The sequence below is a fragment of the Pan troglodytes genome, chromosome 4, assembly GCF_028858775.2.
Source record: "Pan troglodytes isolate AG18354 chromosome 4, NHGRI_mPanTro3-v2.0_pri, whole genome shotgun sequence".
NCBI classification, from domain to species: domain Eukaryota; kingdom Metazoa; phylum Chordata; class Mammalia; order Primates; family Hominidae; genus Pan; species Pan troglodytes.
The window spans coordinates 95,519,320-95,535,912 of record NC_072402.2 but is presented as its reverse complement, the minus strand read 5'-3'; the positions used below and the strand labels follow the sequence as shown (position 1 = coordinate 95,535,912).

The window sequence follows — 16,593 nt, the reverse complement described above, 5'->3', positions numbered from 1 at the left end:
TATTGATGTGAATTGCTATTAAAGTACAATGATATTGGTGAGGCAGTGCAGTACAGGATTTGCAATTACCCTCCTGGGTTGATATCCTAGCTCTATCATGCCTTACCTTTGTCCCTAGGTTAGTATTTAAGTCTCTTAATCTGTTTCTTCATCTGCTAAGAGTGAACAGTAGTAATACTGATCAGAGAATACTTTAGAGTGTTCATGACATAGTACACTTTCAGGACCTGGCACTCAGTCAGCTTCCAATAATAAATGGCACTTACTATTATATTTATATTATTATTAGAAGAAAGGAGCTGTGATTATTTCATATAAACAGAACAAAAATTAACATTTTACTATTTGTGAATAATGTTTTGAAAAGAAACCACACTGGGAAAATGTGTGCAGAAGTGTTCACCTTCCTCGTGAGCAAGCCTCTTTCAATCACTTTATAAATAAGCATCTATTTGTTTCCACTTGTATGCTTTGTATAGGACTTGTATCTTTTAATGCAGCCAGCAGGACTTACTACTGGTAATGATATTCACCATTAACTTCAAGTAACCATGGTAATGTCAAGGTATGAAACCCGTTTTTATTGATATTATTTTTAAAAAAATTTTAAGTGATTATTTTCATCTATTTGGAACTCCTGAGAGTTTGCACTTTGGGTATCAAAGTTGGTCTTGAGAATAGTTTGGTTGCTGAACAGAAACTAGCTTAAAGCAGATTTGGGGTAAGGATCTAAGAACATCTCAAAAGTCTCAATTGCAGTAGGCCATGTGAGATCTCACTGGAACTGATGCACTGTTAGGCAGCTACTCTCTCTCACATCTCATGGAATCTCATGCCTGCTCATGTGTTCATGACTATGCATATGTTTGCGTTTGCAGATTCCATTTGCCTCTGTGAACCCAGCTTCCTCAGCAAAAGATTCATTTTTTTTTTCAACTTTTATTTTAGGTTCAGTGGGTACATGTGCATGTTTGTTACCTGGGCATATTGCATAATGTTGAAGTTTGGGGTACAAATGATCCCATAACCCAGATACTGAGCATAGTACCCAATAGTTAGTTAACCAACCCTTGCTTCCCTCTCTCACTTTCCCTTCCAGTGGTCCTCCATTTCTATTTTTACCATCTTTATGTCCATGAGTATCCAGTGTTAAGCTCCCACTTATAAGTGAGAACAAGTGGTATTTGGTTTTCTGTTCCTGTGTTAATTCACTAGAATAATGGCCTCCAGCTGCATCCATGTTGCTGCAAAGGACACGATTTTGTTCTTTTTTATGGCTGCATAATATTCTATGATGTTTATTCACAATAGAAAAGATATGGAATCAACCTAGGTGCCCATCAACAGTGGATTGAATAAAGCACTTATTTTTTGCTCCCCCATTACTTTTCAAGTGACTCTGTGTTACCAGGTCATCTAATCTGGCCTGACCTCACTATGATCTCTCAGTCTCAGTACCTAACCCCATTGAACTGATTCAGTACCTGGAGGTTACTTTCAAATTTCTTGGAGGCTGCCATGGACTTTTGTGTACCCCTAGAAATCCATATACTGAAGCCCTAATGCCCAATATGATGGTATTAGGAGGCAGGGACTTTGGGAGTTAATTAGACTTAGATGACATCATGAGGGTGGCACCCCATACTGAGATTAGTGCCCTTATAAGGAGATTAAGGGACTAGAGCTATTTCTTTCCATGTGAGGATACAGCAAGAACCAGAAGGAGGGCTTTCACCAAGGAACCAACTATACTGGCAACCTTATCTTGGGCTTTTAGCCTCCAAAACCGTAAGAAATGAATGCTTGTTGTTTAAGCCACTCAGTCTATGCTATTCCATTACAGCAGCTCAAACTGAAGCAGATATATAATCTGATTGACCCAGAAATGCTCAGCTTCTCTCTGGTAGTGTAATTATCCACATCAATAATGAGGTATCATCTCTAAAATGGTGTAGCAGGGAGGAAATGACGAGCATCTCTACTAATGATGTATAAGATAACAGCTTCACAAATGAAATTGACTTGGTGGTTTGTCTATTTTTTACCTATATTTTTACAGGACCATTGTTTACTTCTTTCATAAATATCTGGTTTCCCCAGTATCTGCAATTTGAAAAAAGATCATCTGATGAATTGATATCAATCCTGCAACTATACACTGGCAAATTTTATGTGTCACATTCTGCATGGTCCTATGCAGAAACAGGGATTTTAAAAATACTGCTAATTATCTAGGTTGTGCAGTAGAAACTGGATGAAATGTAAATAAGTGATCTATAAGTCAGATATTTTTATGCAAATGGGTCATTGATTTTGCTTAATCATTGAAAAAGCCTTGGATTGCTCAAATGACTGGTGAAAAATAAAGTATCTCAAGATAGAATTATTTTGAATTGAGGATAGGCCCTGATTCCAATGACTGGCGTCTTTATAACAGAAAGGAATAGGAAGTTTGAGACACTGAGTCACACAGTGACTTAATATGGAAAATACCATATAAAGACTGAGGCAGAAATTGGAGTTATACAGCCACAAACCAAGGAACACCACCAGACGCAAAGAAAGATTCCCTTTTAGAGTCTTTGAAGAAAGTGTGGCCCTGACGACATCTTGAATTTCGACTTCTGGCCTCCAAAACATTTACTCATATAACACCCAAGACACCTCTCTCACAGAACTGTGAAAGAATACATTTCTTGTTAAGTCACCAATTTTGTGATAATTTGCCGTGGCCATTAGAATTATCCCCCACTGTGGTCAGAAAATAATCAGCAAGATAAATACACCTAAAGTTATATAATGTATAATTTTAATTACACATACATGTATATGTGTAAAAGTTATATAAAGCTATGCACATGCAATACATGATGATCTATTTAATAAATAAAAGTAATAACTGATCCCCAAATGTTTGGGCTACTGGCATTATGTATATCAGTGTTTCACAAACCCAATGGTACAGTTACTTGTGGAGCATTTTAACAATACAAGTTCTTTGGGCTCCAACCCAGAGCTATTAAATAAGATTTTCTAAGGATTGAGTTTAGGCATAGATATTTTAAATCTCCACAAGTAAGAAATAAAAAACCATGTCAAATCTACTATTACAATGTTCTAAAAATGCTGAGCAGCATTTATATATACCTTATAAGATGCATATTATTTTCCAGAAACAAAAGATTAATGAAAGTAGCTCATAACACTAAGTTTTCAAAGAAAACATTCAGGGAATGGGCACTCTTTTAAAGACTTGGTTTATATTTTTAAAAACTGCTTTCACTGGTATGTTTCTGACACAAGGTTAACAAAAACTTCTAACTATTACTTATTAAATAACTGACTTGCAATTACAAATTACAGGTCAGGCTGTACTCTCCAAAGAAAAACGTCATATTTTGTTTAACACTTGCTAGATTCAATATCATCCAGAGTGCCTACTTCTATTGCTGTCCAATTAGAAGTGTCATCCCCCAAGTAAAGTTTCTTATCTTTTCAAATATCTGTAGCCAAGTAGAAGGCAGACAAGTAAAAAGAAAAAAAAAACACCTCAATTTTAAAGACAGAAGAGAGATATGTAAAATTCTAACCCCTGTATGGTTAAAAGTAACGTTTCCAGATCTTTTTTTAAAAATCTCCTGAAAGACATGAGAATTGCTTGAGCCCAGGAAGAGGCAGTTTGCAGTGAGCCAAAATCGCACCATTGCACTCCAGCCTGGGCAACAAATGCGAGACTCTGTCTCAAAAAAAAAAAAAAAAGAAAAATCATTTATTTTTGTTGAATAGGACCACTAATTATAAGAACACAAAGAAAGAAAAAAAAAAACAGAAAAAGGCAAAGAATAATCGTGGACAGACAACTGAAGTCTGTTAACCTGGAGCACACAGCCAAATAGTTGCATACTTGATAGGGAGGATTTGGATATGAATTCTAAGATAATTCTACCAAAATTCATGATGTTTTCATATTTTAATTAAGGAAGTGAAACTTCAACTCAAATATGTGGACATTGGAGTAGAATTACTAACATTCTTCAGGAATTTAATATGACTCGACTTATTTTTTTCCTCTAATATATCCATATTTGTTCATGTAACACCTAAGACAATATGGACGAAAATGAAGGGTAACCTAGATTCTCAGTCTATAAAGTATACAGATTGATAATCAGCAAGATTAAATTGAGTGGTCTGAGCTGGATACTACTTAACTATACCCAAATAATCTTTGCATCATGACTACTATGTATAAAATAACAGAAAAACTATTATCAAACATTTTTATTTGTTAATAATTGTCTTAGTTCAATTTATGTTAACTTTTATTTTCCTTTTGGTTTTCTATGTCTTCTACAGCTTTCCATTTTACCAGGCTCATCCTAACTTGTTTTACATTTAAGATCAGATAACATTTTTCTTTAAGTATATTTTTCAAATTGAATGAAAATTCATCAGAGGGATAAATAAAATTAAACAATAGGACAAAATCAAATGCACTTTACCCACCTCTCCTTCTCCTTAAAGATATGTTTGTGAGGGGACTCTGATGCAATCAATTTCTCGTTGAATCCAGTGATCTCTGGAACTATTAAAAAATAGATAAAAGATATCTAAAAGATAAACAAAAATAAATTAATAAATTACATAAAATAAAAAAATTTAGATACTAGTAGGTATCTAAAAGGCAGAAAACTAGACAGGAAAGGTGATGGCACTGATAAACGAAGGTGAAGTTGTTAACACTTACTGAAGTCAAGGACTTCATTTTGCAGAAGTTAATAATTTTAAAATATATTTCCAAGGCTCCATTTGGACCTAGCGTCTATTCTGTCTGTTAATATCACTGACACCATCACTATCACCCTTTTGGTGATAGTATAAAGACATTCTGTTTTATGTTTAAGTAATGTTAATTCCATACCTGGATAATTGTAAGCACTATTTAATTCAATCGTATTTCAGGAGAAAAAAAAAAAAAAACATTGATTTAAAAAAAAAAATGCCTCCAGCTCACTTCCCTTAACTAATCAGAAAGGTTAGATTAACTAGTTACCAATAATTGAAGTACAAAATACACAGCTTTACAATTTATGTAAGAGATATTGATGAGATGTTTTAAATTAATTTTCCTTTTCACCTCTGAAGCACCTATCATCCATCTCCTCCATCACATAACAACCTTAAACAACAAAAATATGACCCAAGGAAGAATAGGGTGTGAAAACGCCTGACCTTGGCTCTCCATAAATTCAGCAGAGAAAATAGACCTTGGAAAATGCACTTGCAGGTAAATGTTAGATGTCATCAATACTAAATAATAGAATAAATATTTACTTATCTAATGAAAAAGTGTGTTTCATGGTTGAAATATTTTATTTTATTTTATTTTATTTTATTTTTATTTTTTTGAGACTGAGTCTCGCTCTGTCGCCCAGGCTGGAGTGCTGTGGCGCCATCTTGGCTCGCTGCAAGCTCCGCCTCCCGGGTTCACGCCATTCTCCTGCCTCAGCCTCTCGAGTAGCTGGGACTACAGGTGCCCGCCACCACACCTGGCTACTTTTTTTGTATTTTCAGTAGAGACGGGGTTTCACCGTGTTAACCAGGATGGTCTCGATCTCCTGACCTTATGATCTGCCTGTCTCGGCCTCCCAAAGTGCTGGGATTACAGGCATGAGCCACCGCGCCAGCCCAAAAAGATTTAATTTTATATATAATTTTACTTCAGGGTTTTTCAAAGGAATGCACCATATAGCAAATGTCAACTCTGGGAAATTTATGCATGGAAAATAAATTTTGTGAATGATCTTGGAAAATCTTTTACTTTTTATATAACAAACATGTCAGTCCAAAATAAAAATATGAAAATTCAAATATTACATTTAAATAAATTACATACTTAATTTTTCTTTTCTTTTTTTCTTTCTTTTTTTTTTTTTTTTTTTTGAGACGGAGTCTTGCTCTGTCACCCAGGCTGGAGTGCAGTGGCACGATCTCGGCTCACTGCTGCAAGCTCCGCCTCCCGTGTTCACCCCATTCTCCTGCCTCAGCCTCGCGAGGAGCTGGGACTACAGGCGCCCGCCACCACGCCCGCCTAATTTTGTTTTTGTATTTTTAGTAGAGACGGGGTTTCACCGTGTTAGCCAGGATGGTCTCGATCTTCTGACCTCATGATCCGCCCGCCTCGGCCTCCCAAAGTGCTGGGATTACAGCCGTGAGCCACCGCGCCTGGCCCCACATACTTAATTTTTCTAATTTTTCTCCCAATCCTGTGCATTTGTATTCATTCTCATACATAGTTGTAACATCATTCTTTGTAAGAGTGTTTGTAATTGATTACATAGTCTTTACAATTCAACTAAGTTGGCATAACATTATTTATATTACCACATCTCAATGTTTGGGCATTTACTCTTATGACAACTTTTTGGACAAGGTTGGCCTTACCAATAATTTTATATTCCAGGGAGGAATAATAGTAATTTTAATGTATTCCTGTGAAAATAATAAAATTATGATTAGTAGAGAACAATGCATTGACATAATGGGATTCCTGAGTGTGTCTAACTATAGACACTGTTTTGTGCTATACTCTTTAAAAAGTTCTGAATTATCTTCTGTCTTAAATTACACACATATTGTTCTAACAGCAGAAATTGTCAACACGACTAGAATTAAACAAGCCCAATCTTTTATATAAACCAGACTGTATTTCAAACACTGAAAGGCATTTATGCCTAGAGAGTATCTGCAAAATCACATCAGGATTTAAGTCTTCAGTTACAATATTATAAAAGGTCACAGTATTGATCCTTTTATTTTATGACGTTATTTTTCTCTGTCTGTATTTCTTTCATTCTCTCATTCAATAAGCATGTGCTGAGTTTCTAATGTACATCAGGCACTGAGCTAAACCCACTGTGTATGTGTGGATCATTCACTGTCTTCCATCTCCTTCCTTCTATATAATGGTTATGTGTGTTTCTGTTTCTCTGCTTCCAACTGATCTCAGAATCTTCCATCCATTTTACATGCTTTTTTATCCACCCATTTCCTATTTTCCTTCCTCCCTTTTTATTCATCTGACATTCTTTTTTATCTAGACATTCCTTAATTTAAAGATGTGTTTGGTCTTTGTATTTACTAAATAGTTTTGTAGTTTCCATTCTTAATTTTCAAGAATGATGTTGGATATTTCACACAGTTCATTTTTTAAGGTAAATTGAACATATACATTTGTTTAATGCAATTAATCATATAATAGCGATCTAAAATAACTATTCTTTTATATAAGATAAATAATACCTAATAACAAGTAAAAAATTATGGAATTTTTAATTAATTAGTAATGATAATCTTTAATGTCAATTTTATTATAAACTAAAAGTCTGTACAATATTGGACTACATAATTATACCATCTTATTTTTTGTTTAAATAATATATTTTAAAAGATAGGCTTTACCAAAATATGCGTATATTATTTTGTATTCAAATGGCATTTCAATGTTTCTAATTGAGATTGTAAAATTTCTTTAAAGTAGCCTGTTTCCTATCCTGTTTAGCGCAGAGGTATCCCCGTCCTCTTTTTTCCACATATAACAACACAATATTAGAAAGAAAATAGTAGCACAAAGTGAATGCTATAAACATAACTTGGGAAGCATAGAAGAGGTCTCTGTCTTCTATTCTCTAAAAAGATGAGCATTTCACAGCTTAAAAGAAAGAGAAAAAATGTGCAGGTGATGGAAGCCAGAGGTTGGTAAGAAAAAAATAAATAAACAAGGTGCCGCCTCCAATCTGGTCCACTCTATCCAGTGCCTTTGCCAGAGTCTCAGAATCTGAAATAGAATCCACAGCATCAGTTACCACTGACTATGCACTGATAGAGGCAAAGAGCCATTTCAGGGTTGTTTCAGGTGCCCTGTGGTGAGAACTTCTCACTTTGCCGCCTCTCCATCAGGAGTGTCTCCTGTGTCTGCCCAAAGCTTATCTCGGCCCCACCCAAATTATTCTGGACTACTTTTCAATGGCCCAGGATACTCATAATCCTCTTAAATGGAGGGTGGGGCCCTAGACACTGAGGAAGGTAGCAAGACTATGGAAGGGGAGCCTCCCTGTGCCTTAAGAGGACAGAGCAAACTTAATTTCCCAAGAGCCAGGACAAAGATGAAGGAGGGGCACTCATGTTAGTATAGAGGTGTAAGTGGTATAAAAGACAGAAACAAGAAACCAGGTTCTCATTTCTACTTCGAGGGACTTAAATATAGTCTTCTGGATTTTTCCTTTCTCTTGTCTCTCTCTTTTCACTCCTCCTCCTTAGCTAGAAGCACATTGGCAGAGTAATGAAAATCAATGTTGTTTTTTTCCCCCAAATATTTCAAGGTTTCTATACAGGTGATCGATATAAAAAATACTGCAAACTTTAACTGTAGATTCCTCAAGGCTAAATTTCTGACAGATGTCAATCAAGTGGTGGGGATTTGAATTCAGTACAACAAAAATTTCCAAGAGTGCTAGATAAAAATGTCATTTTGTAGCAATTAGCATCTCTCACTGAAAGAGCTCAAGTACTCACTAGAAGATAATTATTATCTCATATTCAAATCCCCACTGGTGTGAAGATGAAAATGATTTCAAGATTGGGCAACTGATTGTTTTGTCTGGGGAAATAAAAAAGTGCGTTACTTTCTGAGCTGTAACACAGAACACCCAATTCCTACCATGCAGAGACTGGTTAAAAAGTGCCTTCTGTAAGAACTTGGTACTTTTATTTCATAATCTAAAATTTATATTGACAAATAAAACAATAAACATTTTATATTTAATATTATTATTCTGCCAATCTTGAACAATTTGAATCTTTATAAAAAAAATAGGCATATAGGAACTGGAATATTTTTATTCCATAATTTCAATTTTTTACTCAAGAAATACAAACAATATGTAATCACAGAGATTAGCATATTTCTCTACCTGAATGCTCAGACACTTCTCTCTTTGTATCACATACAAATATATTCACACCAATACATACATAGTTATCTATTCAATTTTTTAAAATTCCATTATACTACATGCCTAAAACTAGTCTAGGCACTGGGAATACTGTGAACAACCCAAAAAAATTCCTGCTAACACAAATTTTATGTATTTTTAAGTAAATACTCATGAAGCTTTGTATATTATTTTATTAAACAAACAATAAACTTCAAGAATGACAATAAAGAGAGATGTTTCCTCTATTGATATACATTTTCTTTAAATTGGTATATTTATATCAATACTATAACAATTATAGTTGTGCTCATATTTAATGGTATACATAATCATGGTCCTAATGGGATTTAAGCATATATAGGAGGTAGCTTACTCAAAAGGCTGAGATGAATATTTACTTTGTATGTAAAAGTAATACCTAGTGTTCTCATTTGGGTCATTCACTATTTAAACTTCAAATTTTCTGTGACCCCATATATTGGCATACTCTTTAAATTTCATTACAATTTATACACCACACACAAATGAGTGCACACACACACAAATACACACACACACACATACACACAGATTTCCTGATCTTATTTCTTACCAGTATAGTTTGGGTGTAGGAAGGCTCCTATTATTTCCTTTAATATATACCTCTTTAATAAATTTATTAGAGAGTTTTGGCAGCATCTACTAATCCTGAGCTCTGTTTCCCTGGTTGTTGAAATGTATGAAATCACAGATCACTGAGCTATGACTGGCTTTCTCTTTTTTAATTTTTATTTCAATATTTTTTGGGGTACACGTGGTTTTTGGTTACATGGATGCGTCATTTTTGTTAATTTTTATTTTAAGTTCAGCGGTAAAAGTGCAAATTTGTTACTTAGGTAAACGTGTGTCATGGAGTTTGTTGTACAGATTACTTCATCACCCAGATATTAAGCCTAGTACCCATTAATTGTTATACCTGATCCTCTCCCTCCTCCCACTCTTTAACCTTCAAAAGGCCCCAGTGTGTGTTGTTCTCTTCTATGTGTCCATGTGTTCTCATGATTTCGCTCCCACTTATAAGTGACAGCAAGAAGTATTTGGTTTTCTGTTTCCACATTACTTTGCTAAGGATAATGGCCTCCAGCTCCATCCATGGCCCTGCAAAGGGCATGATCTCATTCTTTTTTATGGCTAAATAATATTCAATGGTGTATATGTACCACATTTTCTTTATCCAGTCTACTATTGATGGACATTTAAGTTGATTCTATGTCCTTGCTATTGTGAATAGTGCTGCAATGAACATAAGCCTACATGTCTCTTTATAATAGAATAAATTATATTCCTTTGGGTATATATGCAGCAATGGGATTGCTGGGTCAAATGGTATTTCTGTCTTTAGGACTTTGAGGAATCGCCACACTGTCTTCCACAATGGTTCAACTAATTTGCACTCCCACCAACAGTATATAAGTATTCCTTTTTCTCCACAACCTCGCCAGCATCTGTTGTTTTTTGACTTTTTAATAGTAGCCATTCTGACTGATGTGAGATAGCATCTCATTTTAGTTTTGATTTGGGTTTTTCTAATGATCAGTGATGTTGAGCTTTTTTTCATGATTGTTGGCCGCATATATGTCTTCTTTTGAAAAGTGCCTGTTATGTCCTTTGCTCACTTTGTAATTAGACTATTTGCTTTTTTTCTTGAAAATTTGTTTAAATTCCTTATACATGCTGGATATTAGACGTTTGTCAGATGCATAGTTTGCAAAAAATGTTCTTCCATTCTGTAGGTTGTCTGTTTACTTTGTTGACAGTTTCTTTTGCTGTGTAGAAGCTCTTTAGTGTAATTAGATTCTATTTGTCAATTTTTGTTTTTGTTGCAATTGCTTTTGGTGTCTTTTCATGAAATCTTCGGCCCCTGCCTATGTCTTGAATGGCATTGGCTAGGTTGTCTTCTAGGATTTTTATAGCTTTTGGGTTTACATGTAAGTCTTTAATCCATCTTGAGTTAATTTCTATATAAGGTGTAGGAAGGGATCCAGTTTCAATCTTCTGCCTATAATTAGCCAGTTCTCGCAGCCACATTTGTTGAATAGGGAATCCTTTCCCCATTGCTTGTTTTTGTCAGCTTTGTCAATGATCAGGTAATTGTAGGTGTGTTGTTTTGTTTCTGGGTTCTCTATTCTGTTGCACTGGTCTGTGTGTCTGTTCTAGTACCAGTACCATGCTGTTTTGGTAACTGTAGCTCTGTAGTATAGTTTGAAGTCAGGTAGTGTGATGCCTACAGCTGTATTCATTTTGCTTAGGATTACCTTGGTTATTTGGGCTTTATTTGGGTTCCACATGAATTTTAAAATATTTTTTTCAGTTCTGTAAATAATGTCAATGGTAGTATAATGGGAATAGCATTGAAGCTATAAATTGCTTTGGGCAGTATGGTCATTTTACCAATATTGATTCTTCCTATCCATCAGCATGACATGTCTTTCCGTTAGTTTCTGTTATCTCTGAATTTTTAGGTAGTTGTTTGTAGTTCTCTTTGTAGAGATCTTTTACCTCCCCAGTTGGCTGTAATCCTAGGTATTTTATTCTTTCTGTGGCAATTATAAATGGGAGTTCATTCATGACTTGGCTTTCGGCTAGACTGTTGTTGGTGTATAGAAATGTTAGTGATTTTTGCACATTGATTTTGCATGCTGAGACTTCACCGAAGTTGTTTATCAGCTTAAGAAGCTTTTGGGCTGAGATGATGGGGTTTTCTAGATATAGGATTATATCATCTGCAAACAGGTATAGTTTGATTTTCTCTCTTTCTATGTGAATGGCCTTTATTTCTTTATCTTGCCGGATTGCCCTGGCTAGGACTTCCAGTATTACGTTGAAAAAAGGGGATGAGAGAGGGCATCCTTGTCTTGTACTGGTTTTCAGGGGAAATACTTCCAGCTTTTGCCTATTCAGTATGATGTTGGCTGTGGGTTTGCCATAGGTGGCTCTTACTATTTTGAGGTATGTTCCTTCAATACCTAGTTTATTGAGAGTTTTTTTTTTAGTATGAAGTAATGTTGAATTTTATTGAAAGGCTTCTCTGTGTCTATTGACATAATATGTGGTTTTTGTCTTTAGTCTGTTTATATATGAATCACATTTATTGATTTGTGTATGTGGAACCAACCTTACATCCCAGGGATGAAGCCTACTTGATCATGATGCATTAGCTTTTTGATGTGCTTATGAATTTGGTTTGTCAGTATTTTGTTAAGGACTTTTGCATGGATGTTCATCAAGGACATTGGCCTAAAGTTTTCTTTTTTGTTTGTATCTCTGCCGGGTTTTGGTATCAGGATGATGCTGGCCTCATAAAATGAGTTAGAGAGGAGTCCCTCCTTTTCAATTTTTTTAGAGTAGTTTCAGTAGGAATAGTACCAGCTATTCTTTGTACATCTGGTAGAATTCAGCTGTGAATCTGTCTGGTCCTCGGATTTTTTTTTTTTTTTTTTTTTTTTTTGGTCAGTAGGTTATTTACTATAGCCTCAATTTCCGAACTTTGTATTGGTCTATTAAGGGATTCAGTTTCTTCCTGGTTTAGTCTTGGGAGGGTGTATGTGTCTAGGAATTTATCTACTTCTTCTAGATTTTCTAGCTTATGGGCATAGAGTTGCTCATAATATTCTCTGGTGGTTATTTGTATTTCTGTGGGGTCACAGGAAATATCCTCCTTATCATTTCTGATTGTGTATATTTGAATATTCTCTTTTCTTCTTTATTACTCTAGCTTCTGCTCCATCTATTTTATTAATTTTTTTCAAAAAACCAGCTCCTGGATTCGTTGATCTTTTGAATGGTTTCTCGTGTCTCTATATCCTTCAGTTCAGCTCTGACTTTGGTTATTTCTTATCTTCTGCTAGCTTTGAATTTGTTTGCTTTTGGTTCTCTAGTTCTTTTAGTTATGATGTTAGGTTGTTAGCTTGAGATCTTTCTAATTTTTTATTTGGGCATTTAGTGCTGTACATTTCCTTCTTATCACTGCCTTAGCTGTGTCCCAGAAATTTTGGTATATTATATCTTTCTTTTTATTAGTTTCAAAGAACTTCTTGATTTCTGCCTTAATTTCATTATATACCCAAAAGGCATTCAGGAGCAGGTTTTTCAATTTCCATGTAATTGTATCATTTTGAGTGAATTTCTTAGTCTTCAGTTCTAATTTGATTGCTCTGTGTTCCGAGAGACTGTTATTATTTCAATTCTTTCGCATTTGCTGAGAAGTGTTTTCATCTGATTATATGGTTGATTTTAGAGTAAATTCCATGTGGCTATAAGAAGAATGTATATTCTGTTGTTTTGGGGTGGAGAGTTCTGTAGATGTCTATCAGGTCCATTTGATCCAGTGCTGAGTTCAGGTCCTAAATATCTTTGCTAATTTTCTATCTCAATGGTCAGTCTAATATTGTCAGTGTGGTATTAAAGTCTCCCACTATTATTGTGTGGGAGTCTAAGTCTCTTTCAAGTCTCTAAGAAGTTGCTTTATGAATATGAGTGCTCCTGTGTTGGGTACATATATATTTAGGATAATGAGATCTTCTTGTTGAACACTTTACCATTATGTAATTCCCTTCTTTGTCTTTTTTTTTTATCTTTGTTGGTTTAAAGTCTGTTTTGTTTTTTTTTTTTCCAGAAACTAGGAATGCAACCCTTGTTTTTTTCTGTTTTCCATCTGCTCAGTAGATTTTCCTCCATTTCTTTATTTTGAGCCTATGTGTGTCACTGCATGTGACATGGGTCTCTTGAAGACACATACCAGTGTGTCTTGGTTCTTTATCCAGCTTGTCACTCTGTGTCTTTTAATTGGGACATTTAGCCCATTTACATTTAGGGCTAGTATTGATATGTGTGGATATGATCCTATCATTATGATGTAAGCTGGTTATTTTGCAGACTTGTTTGTGTGATTGGTTTATAGTGTCACTGGTCTGTGTGCTTCAGTGTGTTTTTGTAGTGGTTGGTAACGGTCTTCCTTTTCACATTTAGTGCTTCCTTCTGGAGCTCTTGTAAGGCAGGTCTGGTGGTAACAAATTCCCTCAGCATTTGCTTCTCTGCAAATGATCTTATTTCTTCTTTGCTTATGAAGCTTAACTTGGTCAGATATGAAATTAGGGGTTGGAATTTGTTTTCTTTAAGAATGTTGAATATTGGTCCACAATCTCTTCTGGCTTGTAGGGTTTCTGCTCAGAGGTCCACTGTTAGTCTGATGGGTTTCTCTTTGTGGGTGACCTGACCTTTCCCTCTAGCTGCCTTTAACATTTCTTCTTTCATTTCAACCTTGGAGAATCTGATGATTATGTGTCTTGGGCATGATCTTCTTGTGAAATATCCACTGGGATTCTCTGCATTTCCTGAATTGAATGTTGGCCTTTCTAGCTAGGCTGAGGAAGTTCTCATAAATGATATCTTGAAATGTGTTTTCCAGATTTGTTCCATTCTCCCATCTCTTTCAGGTACATCAATCATTCATAGATTCAGTTTCTTTACATAATCCCATATTTCTCAGGTTTTGTTCATTCATTTTCAATATTTTTTCTCTATTATTGTATGCCTGTCTTATTTCAGAAAGGTAGTCTTCAAGCTCTGAGAATCTTTACTCTGCTTGATCTATTCTGCTATTAATACTTGTAATTGCAATATAAAATTCTCATCGTGTGTTTTTCAGCTCTATCAGTTTGACTTTATTCTTCTATATACTGGCTATTTTGTCTGTCAGCTCCTGCAATGTTTTATCGTGATATTTAGTTTCTTTGCATTGGGTTTCAATGTACCCCTTTAGCTCAATGACTCAGTGACATGAATTCTGCTTCTGTCATTTCAACCATCTCAATCTCAGCCCAGTTCTGAACGCTTGCAGGAGAGGTGATGTGGTCATTTGGAGGAAAGAGGGCACTCTGGCTTTGAGTTTTCAGCATTCTTGCGCTGATTCTTTCTCATCTTTGTGGGCTTATCTACCTTCAAACTTTAAGGTTGCTGGCCTTTGGGTGGGTTTTTTTTTTCTTTTAACAGTCCGGCCACTTTTCCATAGGGCTTCTGTGTTTTGTGTGGGTCTGCTCCAGTCCCTAGTCACCTCAGATATTCCAGTACATTAAGGTATTGCCAGTGAAGGCTATGAAACAGCCAAAATGGCAGCCTGCCCTTTCCTTGGGGAGCTCCATCCCAGGGAGGTACAGACCTGTTACTGGCCTGAATGCACCTGTAGGAGGTGGCTGGAAACCCCGGCTGGGAGGTCCCACTCAGTCAGGAGGCACAGGACCGGGGAACCCACTTAAAGAATCAGTCTGGCCACGTTTTTGTACAGCAGCTGTGTTGTGCTGGGGTACTGCTTCTGCTCCTGGTCAGCTTGGGCTCCCCAAAGCCTGGAGGCTGGAATGGCTGAGTCACCCAGGCAGCACGGATGGTGGCCCACCTATCCCTCTGTGTGCTCTGTCACCAAAGGTTTTCAATTCTCTGTTGGCCAGAGAAAACTGGCAGGATTGGCAGGAAGCCCCAGTTGGAAACTTCCACTCAGTAAGGAGGAATGAAATAGGGGACCCACTTAAAGAAACAGTCTACTCATGCTTTCATAGAGCAGCTGTGCTGTGTTGGAGTACCGCTTCTGTCCTGGTTGGCTTGGGGTCTCTGAAGCCCACAGGCTGGAACATCTAAGCAGACTCCTCCCTCTGGGAACTCTGTCAGGAGAGAATTCAAATCTCTGATCAGCCAGAGAACACCAGTGGGGGTGTCTGGAGGCCACAGTTGGGAGGTTTTGCCTAGTAAGGAGGAACCAATCAGGAACGTGCTTACAGAAGCAGTCTGGCCACATTTTGGTAGAGCAGCTGTGCTGTGCTAGGGGGTCCCTTCTGCCCCTAGTTGGTCTGGACTCTCCAAAGCTCACAGACTGGAATGGCTGAGTCATCCAAATAGCAAAGACGGCAGCTTATCCCTCCCCCGAGAACTCTGTCAAAAGGAGGCACAATACTGTTGCCAGTGGCTGGCTGGAATTCCAAGCCAGTGGGTCTTATCTTGTAAGATGCCATGGAAGTGGGGCCCGCAGACCATTGCTGCTTGGCCCCTAAGAGTCAGTCTCTTTCCTAGGGGTATGTAAAAAGATCCAACCTCCCATCTTGCCAAAGTTGCAGCTACTTTTGCTGGGAAGCTCAGAGCCAGAGTATGTAAAGCTCCTGGAACTCTGTACGTGCCTGAGTGGCTGCTCTGCCAAGACTCCACATAGCTTTGTATGTTAGACTGGATGCCCCGGTGGAGTGCGTTCATGAGGGGATCTCCTGACCTGAGGGGTTGCAAAGATCCATGGAAGAAGCCTGCTTTCCCAGGGATGCACATTCACTCACCACTTCCCTGGGTTGGGGAGGTTCCCTTGGCTCTGTGTCCCTCCCAGGAGGGCTATCGTTTTTGCCTTGCTTTCTTCATTCTCTGTGGGTTGAGTTGTTTCCTTTAATAGTCCCAATGCAAGTACATGGATGTTTCAGTTGAAGCAGCTATATTAACTCACTGCTTTCATTCCCTCTGTGAGAGACATGCACCGTAGCTGCTTCTAGTTGGCCATCTTGGCCACTCCCAATAAATACTTGAATGG

The 16,593-nt window shown here is 36.8% G+C and overlaps 1 long non-coding RNA gene across 4 annotated transcripts in view; it reads right to left on the bottom strand.

Annotated features, from left to right (window-relative positions):
- LOC134810088 (uncharacterized) overlaps positions 1 to 16,593 on the bottom strand; it is a 795,882-nt gene that overhangs the window by 118,381 nt on the left and 660,908 nt on the right. For all 4 annotated transcript variants that reach the window (XR_010157274.1, XR_010157273.1, XR_010157275.1 and 1 more), the window contains one exon: positions 4,507 to 4,610. This is a non-coding gene — a long non-coding RNA (uncharacterized LOC134810088). The remainder of the gene's footprint in view (positions 1 to 4,506; positions 4,611 to 16,593) is intronic.